Here is a 9,438-nt window from a genome sequence, read left to right as displayed (position 1 = left end):
TTACTGTGCTTGCACTGTGTGATTATGCAAGTGCACCATAACTGTATTTGCCATGCAGGGATAATAATGAAATGATATGCTATCATTGGAAAGTTATAACATTATGTCTCTGTTCTCTCTTGCAATTCTTGTCTGCGCTCTCTCTGCTCATAATAATTGACAAGGGTATTTACAAACTTACCTTTTATAACTTTCAGACACATACATTAATTGTAGGTTTAGAAGCACCATTATTTTCAGTTCCAGATAACGCTACATGCATCTTATTTTTATCTTAAGAGCCCTTATCCACATTTAAGCATAGACCTCTTAATTAATCTTTGTTTAATAACAACATTAGATATGGTTGCCTTTGATATGGCATGATTCAACTTTTGATCCCAGTGTGTTGAGATTTCAGGTCAGTGCTGTTTAATACTGTATATGTGTGATCCAAGGAGAATTTTAAATTCATTGCAGTTTAGTTATATCCCCCTTGAAGTAATGAATTGATAAGCAAGAAGCTTCAACTTTTGCATGAGTCTTCAGTTTCCATTAGTTCATTAGAATGCCAGTTTGGGAGTTCTAATTTTTGCTATTTCGTCTTTCAACCTCCTAATGAAAATCGAGGATAACAGGTGATGAAACAGCAATGAAATAGTTGGCTGCAAACAGTTCATTGAACACTCTGCAACCCTTTAAAGTAACATCCCAGTCTGTGCCATACACAAAACATATTTTTACATGGCCTTTTTAACCTTTGATAACTTTGAATTAGTTCATCATTCTCACACTACCTCTAAACATCTCAACCCAAGATTTCCTTATTGGGAGCTCTTGTAAGCTCTTCCCAAAGACATGTCCACTTCAGGCAGTGAGAAGAAACCTTTTGTAGTAACAGATTAGCACACAAATTTAGATTTGCGGTATTACTTTGAAAGAAAAGCCATTTTCCCTGCCTTTCATAAAAGCATGCAACATGTTGGTGCAGGGTACGGTTGAGTAATCCAAAATATTTTTGTCATCTTGATGGACGGTCATCCTGCTGTGACCATATGATTGGTCACAGAAAAAGAGCAAATGACGAATGAAAGACCAAAATGAAAAAAAAAATACAGATGCTGTCCCATGTTTGGATATTGAATGTCCTTGTTGCAAGACCGCCTATTTCAGCTATTTCTGGCACCCTCATACATAAATGTCCAGAGTGAAGCAATTTATATTCCAGCACATCCTACATTCAGGCTTTAAGAGAAAAGGAAAAAAAAAAATAGAAAGAAAATTATTTGGAGCAAGATCAATTTGAAAAGTAATGGAATGAAACCTTGAAATTGATTTTATTGCCATTTCTCAGCGTGTGTGTGGTCAGTAATTGCCTGGCGGCCATCAAGTGGGAGCGATTTTCGGGAGGCATTGGGGTGGAACATTGAGCTATGTGTATAGATCTGTACACGTCTGAGCAGGTGAGAGTGGAGGAGGTCCGTCGCGGTGCTGGTGTCAGACAAGCGCCTGTGGTAAACACCTGCCACCACACCACTCTCTCCAGGCCCTCTTTCGCTCTCTCTCCTGCTCCCTGACAAGGTCTGCCTTTTGAGTTTTTAGCCAGAGGTGCCCAAACTGATAGACATTTTTCTCTCTCTCTCTCTCCCTCTCCGAGAGTAATCAGCTCGGAGTGAGTTGGAATCCCCTGAAGTACTACTGGCTGCTTATTAGGCCTGAGATGGGTTCCCTTTGTACTAGTGATGGGCCACAGCAACAGAGTGCACTGTAAAAAACAACCTATATAATTTACCCAATTTATCGCGGGCGAGGATTTGCATCTGCTTTGGTTGGGTAAATGTCATCTATTATTTTGAGTAAAGACTACCTACATTCAACAGTTCTGAAATACTTAAATAAATTAGGTACAATAAATTAGGTACAATTTGCCCAAGATTTTTTCAATAAAGTTACTCAAAATAATAGAGTAATATTAACTCTAGATTGTTAGGCATTATTAACCTACTTAATAATTACTAGTAATAATTATCTAATATGACTAATTAATTATGAGCCTACCTATTCAGGGAAGGTTAAGTTTATTGAGTTATTTTCAGACACAGCAGACTGTATTGAGAAAGTTAACTTGTTTAATCAATCAAATGATGGAGAATATACAAAAAGGATCATAAAACATATTCACAATATATTCAAAGAGTTTGCTCAAACAAAAAGTATACTCATACAACTCTGCTTTGTGCTTTATGTGTCTGTGTGCACCTGATCACTTCACAACTGGTTTTCTGAAACATAGCCTAACATAATAATAGGCTAAATAACAAAACATTCAGAAGAGTGTACAGTTCAGTGCTTCTGCTGTGTGTGTGTATCCAACAGACGTGTCCAACACCTGCAATGGATAGGACAGACAGGCAATGATTGTTATGTTTGCATGATTCACAACAGAATGTGTGGTTTTGTTAAACTGACGATAGAAAGTTAGCTAGCTAGCTAGTTAGCAACCTAATGAAGCTACCATCGAATATATTAGCTTCCAGTGAAGTTTGTCATCAAAATTGGGAAATTGAGAGTGAATTAAGTTGTTAGCATACACTGGACAGTTAAGTAAACACAAGTCCTTCAAATCCTTGTGTTCAGAAACAAGCAGAACTACATTTGAATGTTAAACGAATATATAAAGTGTAACAGCTAGCGAGTTCGCCCATTGACTTTCAATGTGTGATGTTAGCATGCTAGCTTTCACCCACAGAGGGGGCGAATTTCTGAACCTTCTAGATCTAACGAACGACCGGCCAAACTTTCTGGTTCAAGCATGCATGCACGTTACCCCGACTACAACTCTGGTAGATTATAACCATTTAAAACGTTAACGTTAACATTCCCTATGATGATACACAGCAAAGCAACGTGACAAACAGGAATCAGAGCTTACCTTGAATTCAGCAGCTCCACCATAGCAGACAATCAACTGAGCACACGTCCCTCTAACCGCCAAGTGTAGAGCAAGAGTCTTTGGGTATATTTTATGATCGTTTTTAGGTAGAATTTGTTACTGTTAAAAAATAGGTAATGTAGGTAGAATTTACCCTTTATTATACATTTCAGTTGCTGATCAATATACATAAGTAAATTTTAACCCATTCATGGGAATTATAATTAGCCTACCACCCTCCCTTAGGTAGAATTTGTTACTGCTAAAAAATAGGTAATGTAGGTAGAATTTACCCTTTATTATAGATTTCAGTTGCTGATCAATATACGTAGGTAAATTTTAACCCATTCGTAGGGATTATAATTACCACCCTCTAAAATCCTTTTTTACAGTGTGGGAGCTATTTTTGGATTTTGTTTGATTTGAGAGGCACATTACTTTGAAACATTAGGAAGCAGCGTATGATTAATTTGAAACATTAGGAAGCAGCGTATGATAGTCCAAATGATTCTGGGGCGATATTGAAACCATCAAGACAAAAAAAGATAGACTTTTTGCAGTAATGATGTATGATCTATCGGCACTTCGAATACAGTTTTGTATACATTTCAGCCCCTGAGTGCACTCTCTACTTTTTTACTACCTGACTGAACTTTTTCTTGGAGTCACGCACCGGGCACAACCAATTTGTTAGAAAATAGGCGCAGGCGCCATCTATACCTTTGGCAAAAATGATGTACAAATGAATTATGAATTCATATTACTAGCCTACTGTACATTCCCAAGTCAAATCCAGGTATACTCAATAACATCCGGATACTAAAAAACACAACAAAATGTGTACCCTTGGACTTAAAACGACCAATGGAACCATTCAGGGCTGGAATATCATGGCCGTGATGCCCCTTTGAAAATCGGAGGTTCACAGGCCACTATGGCCTCGGTGCCCCTTTTTTTCAATATTCCGCGTTGTCTGACTGATAGCAATAAGTAAAATAATTTTGCAACCTATGGCCTGTCAAAATAATCTTAGCGTTCACAGCCCAAATTAATGGAGTCTTTGATGCGATGGAGAAAGTGACAGCACACGCAAGTCCAACATTCAGCAGCCAGAAGACAAGGCAAGAACATTTTATATGAGGTAGCTTTTGGGAGGCAATAGCCTAGTCTAATGTCAGCTGACACTGACCCATTCACTGATGTTGCTGTACTGAAGTTATGCTCTCTGTGACTTGATAATGTGTCGGTTATAACAGTAACTTTCATTCTCTTAACGTTAATCCGAGGAGGAATTCATTAAACACTACCCTGTTGTTGTTTCGAGGTCATGGTGCAATCATGGACCTCGAAAGTTATTCTGAACCATCCCTTTAATGATCACAAAATGCTAAGCATGCATGTAGGTTATTTGAGTTTCTTAAAGTTGAGCTGTGCTTAAATTGTTAAATATGTGATGTAATTAGTCAAATAGAAAGTAAATGTTAAATACTGCATAGCCTAGATATCTGTATTAAAATCAAATGATTTACAGTTCTATGTAATATGTCATGATTTATGTCTTTGTAATGTTTCATACAGTGATGCAGGTCTACTGCTGTGAATGGGCTAAACACAACTTTGGCCTTGGTGCCCTGCTTGACGTGTGGCTTATGTGCCCAATATATGCCAAATATGCCCAAGCGAAGACCAAGTGGCTTTGCCCCTAAAATGTTGAAATTCCAGGCCTGGAGCCATTACAAAATAGGCCAAGACCTAATTAGATCAAAAAGTAATACATTTCAAAGTCAGACCCCCTCATTCAGTCTCTGCGTTCCCAATTGGCGCTGCAGGTGGAGGGCCTTCAAGGATTTATGTTTTGTGTTAAGTAAGGCTGAAGCTACTCATGTTATCTCACTCTATCAATAGCAAATACATTAGCGATAACCTGGCCTGTGCAAGCACACTATTAATTTACTTCGAGCCTGTCCAGACAGGGACAAAGGGACTGTTGGAAACGGGGCGAGGTGTATCCACTTTCGCTCTCACTGGGCCTTGGCGTCTCCTATGCTGGGGAGCGAATCGATGGCCATCGAGCGTCAGGAGGAGGAGAAAAGAAAAGGAGAGAGAGAAAGAGAGAGAGGGCAGGGTAGGCAGGCAGGCAGGCAGGCAGCCAGACTGGGGCAGGAAGAACCAACCACCCCTACCCCCCAGTTTGGAGTGCGAGGCTCGGGTGTCAGTGTCACCCTAGAGTCCGAAGCAGATCCATTGGAGACGATGAGATGGAGCATAAGACTTACAGGGAGTAGGGAGAGCCTAGTTGGCTTCTCTGCATTGAGAAAATATGCCAACAGCTGAAAAAAGGTTTGATACTTACAATAGATTTTTATGCTGTATTGTACGCAGTTTACTTCAGTATTGTGAAATGCAACCTTTCAGCTGAGAAAGTACTGGGGAGCAATTCCTTTTCTTTTCGTGTGGGCAAGCCTCTCTCTGAAGCGTTATCTCAAGAATACTGGCAACCTGTATGTGTGCGAGTGGGTGTCTTCTCGAACACTTACCTATAGTGTCTTAAACCCTTGTTTAATGCCTCTATTAGCAGTAACTTTTCAAACTCTGAGACCTCTCACACTCTGAAGTGCTTTTATTGTCTCTGCGGGTCAAACTACTCTTATCTTGACAAGTTAACCTTTAGCGCTGGCTATGTACAGCAGCATATAGAAGAAAAAAAAACAAGCATGCTGTTGAAGTGTAAACAGTGGAAAAAGGTCAGACACTATGTAGAATCCATCAGAGGAAAGAATCTGGCATTTACAATTCATGCATTTGGGGGAAAAAAGTGTCTAGTATTACTGTTGATCATCTGAAGAAAAAAGTGTGTACATTGACTGAGATATGATTTTATGGGGTAGTATTTCAGTGAGGTTGGTTCTACTGTGACAGCAATAAATGCAAGAATCTGTCGGAGGACCTGGCAGCACAATGATCATTGTATCAAAAGTCACTTCTAGCACAGGTACTTTACAAAAATGTAAGGTCAAGCCAGAGTCTGCATATTTATCTATATATATTTGACTGTTCATGTTATGAAGCCTGCTTGATGTAAATTAAATGATCACCAAAACATGCTTTTCAAATGGTGTTCGAAAAATGTTCCACGCACACCTTATCCCTTTGCTTTGTACAGCCGTTTTCTGGTTGCTTCCTTTGCTTGCCATCTGACAAAAGAGAAATCAGATACTGAAGTTAGATTATCACATAAATAATCATGATAAATTCAACACATTAATTGCCTTGTATAAACATTTTGATATGCACATTTGTAAACTAATATTTTATATATAAAAAGATGGTGCTTGCTTACTCAGCAGCAATCAGTTCAGGTCCAGCAGCTAATTACACAAATGAACGAGGTGGGCAGCTAATTTGATCATATCAAACATTATATGACTCTGTAGCATCCCTTAGCCAGTGTTTTCCTTACAGTGTTGCCAGCCTACACACAGGGCAATTAAGCTGCACATAACACATCAGCTGTTCATATATCTCTCCGAAATGGCCAAGTCTTGAGTCGCTGTTCTCCCATGTTCTCCCATGTCAATACATTTTTATTTGCAGTTATACACAGTGAAATGCCTATCAGTGAACATTGCATCAACAAAATGATACATGACTGCAGGTCTGCAGAGGGTTTCGTAAAATATAGTGGCCTACAATGTCATAAAATGATGGGATATTGAGTCCTGCTGGAGTTTTTTTTTTTTTTTTCCCCTCCCTCAGGGACGACAGATCATGTTCAGCAGTACAAGAGTACTGCTGGAGTGGAGGGTGGAAACTGACGACCCCTTTGGCATCGACAGCAATCAATAACACCTGCCCTTTTAGTTCTGAGAGGCTCCAAGTGTTGATCAGATAGTCTTCATCGGTGCACCATTGCACACAACTCCCTCTGCGCTCCCATGCTTTATTTGGTGTGTGTGTGTGTGTGTGTGTGTGTGTGTGTGTGTGTGTGTGTGTGTGTGTGTGTGTGTGTGTGTGTGTGTGTGTGTGTGTGTGTGTGTGTGTGTGTGTGTGTGTGTGTGTGTGTGTGTGTGTGTGTGTGTGTGTGTGTGTGTGTGTGTGTGTGTGGATGTGTGTGTGTGTGTGTGTGTGTGTGTGTGTGTGTGTGTGTGTGTGTGTGTGTGTGTGGATGTGTGTGTGTGTGTGTGTGGATGTGTGTGTGTGTGTGTGTGTGGATGTGGATGTGGATGTTTGTGTGGATGTGGATGTGGATGTTTGTGTGTGTGTGTGTGTGTGTGTGGATGTTTGTGCGTGCGTGCATGTGAGCGCATTGTTTCGTGTACGTGTGTATGTGTTTGTGTGTTTGTTTGTGAGTGCGTACGTGCATGTGTGTGTGCATACTTACGCGTGTGTGTGTGTGTTTGTGTAGGTGTAGCAGCACATTCCACTTTGCAAATTCTTTCTTCTCCCCTTAACACTGCATTTACAAGTGTGCTTTTTCGCTGCGGCACCTTTTGAACCAGAGACATACACAATGGTATTTCTTAGCCTGATGACGACAGTCTTTGTAGTCAACAGCACTCAACACTGGTACGGTGCTTTAATGTGAAGAGATTGAAATGATTGTCAGACCTGTATTATTGCGATCAGATCTACCCAGACAGCACGGTAATATGCTCTCTGTATCATACCAATGTCTTCTTGAATAAGGTGCATCCCCTGTTGTCATAACCAGAAAATATTTTAGTTTATAATATTGCATTTTATATTATTATTATATTTTGAATAGTTCCTTCCACCACGGAAGCTTTGTCCATCTTTAACTCTGATGAAAAAAATACCTCCAGCTTGATTCTGTATGTAGTAGTATTCTCTAAACAGTAAAACAGTGTGGGTTTTTATTAATACACACGGACATGGCCCAGAATAAACAATAGATATATGCAGTTGGGGCATTTGCGTAGGACTCTCCATGCTCAGAGCACATGAAGAAAGTGGGAGAAGCTTCCTCCTCACTTGGCCCTGTGCCTTGACTGTGTCTCTTGCCACACTTCAAGAGTTTAATCTCAATCCTCATTCGCCTGTAATGGTCCAAGGATGACATTGATTTGACAGGCTCAATATATGGAGGCAAAACGATACTCAAAATTAATGAGCAGTTCAATGGCCACAATTAGTCGGTGGGTTTGTGACAGCCCACAGGGAACTTAATCACGTGGCGTTTTAAAACCAGTGGTCTGCATAAACAACCATTGATTCATCGGCAGCTATTGTGTTACTGGGGCCACACACTATATTATGTTCATCAAAATACTTTAATTAAGATGATTGTAGGCGTAACATAGCATAGTGAATGCTAATCATTCCATGTCATTTCCTGTGACGTTAAAGGACCTGCTGCACTCCAAGGATTATTAGAAAGCAAATCCATTATCTAGTGCTCCTCTGTGGAGTCTGTGTTGCCTTGCAGTATATGTCAAATGTTTCAAATCTGTGGAGTGTCTATGATAAGCTTTGAATAAATGTGATCTGATTAGATTTTTTGGTCTATTTTATTCTATAGTAATGATACAGTATATTTAGAGATATCATGAAATATCTAGTGAGATGGACTGAGACAAAATGTGTTTAGAGTTATCAAACAAACAAAAACGATTTCAGAGTTCTTCTTTGTACCTTTGTGACTGTATAGAGCAGCGAAAGAATAGCAATTTGGCTGGTTATTAGTGTGTGTCAGAAAGACCACACACTTCTGATACAGGAGTATGTGTGTGTTTGTTTTCCGCCCCCATGCATTTCTTTATATAGTACCTCTGCACTCTCTCTCTCTCTCTCTCTCTCTCTCTCTCTCTCTCTCTCTCTCTCTCTCTATGAGCAGTGTGCTGTATATGATTCATCTTCACCACCACTTGATAAAGAATATATTTTTTTTCCCCAGGACCTGGACTGTATAGAGGAAGTATGGCTCTCATAAATCCTATCTGACATGAAAGTTCTAAACATAACTCTATTTTGATCACAAGTATAGTCAACATAGCTACAATAGCTCAACAATATGCAAAGAAGCGCAAAACATTTTGTGGTGGCAAGCCACTGGCACTCAAGCCATGTCTTCGCTGTCAATCTCTTTTTAAAAATCAATATAGTTAACTATTCATTAATTAGCACAATCATTTCAGTGTCTCAGATCATAGTCAATCTACAGTGTTGTGTACTCCTACACTCACAGAGACACACACATGCACAGGTGATAACAGATGAGAGGTTGTGTTGGTCATAATTCAAACTCGACCTGTCTGAGACTCTATGTGCTGTGATGTGATGTACATGTACTACTACCTAAAGGAGAATTCTGGCTACAGTCTATGGACATGGGGGCTCATGAACATGCCTCTAGGGTGTAGCACCAGCTGCCTGGCAGCTTTAGCTTTTGGCTGCAACAGCTCGAGCTACTGTAGGTAGAACCGATTGTTTTTCTTTTTTTTGTACTGACATTACTCGGTGACCTCGAGAAATAGAGTTTTTTTGTGAAAAATCACCAGAATTTTTCT

Source organism: Sardina pilchardus, chromosome 24 (assembly GCF_963854185.1).
Source record: "Sardina pilchardus chromosome 24, fSarPil1.1, whole genome shotgun sequence".
Classification (NCBI taxonomy): domain Eukaryota; kingdom Metazoa; phylum Chordata; class Actinopteri; order Clupeiformes; family Clupeidae; genus Sardina; species Sardina pilchardus.
The sequence above is the reverse complement of the archived record's forward strand: the minus strand, read 5'-3'. Positions refer to the sequence as shown.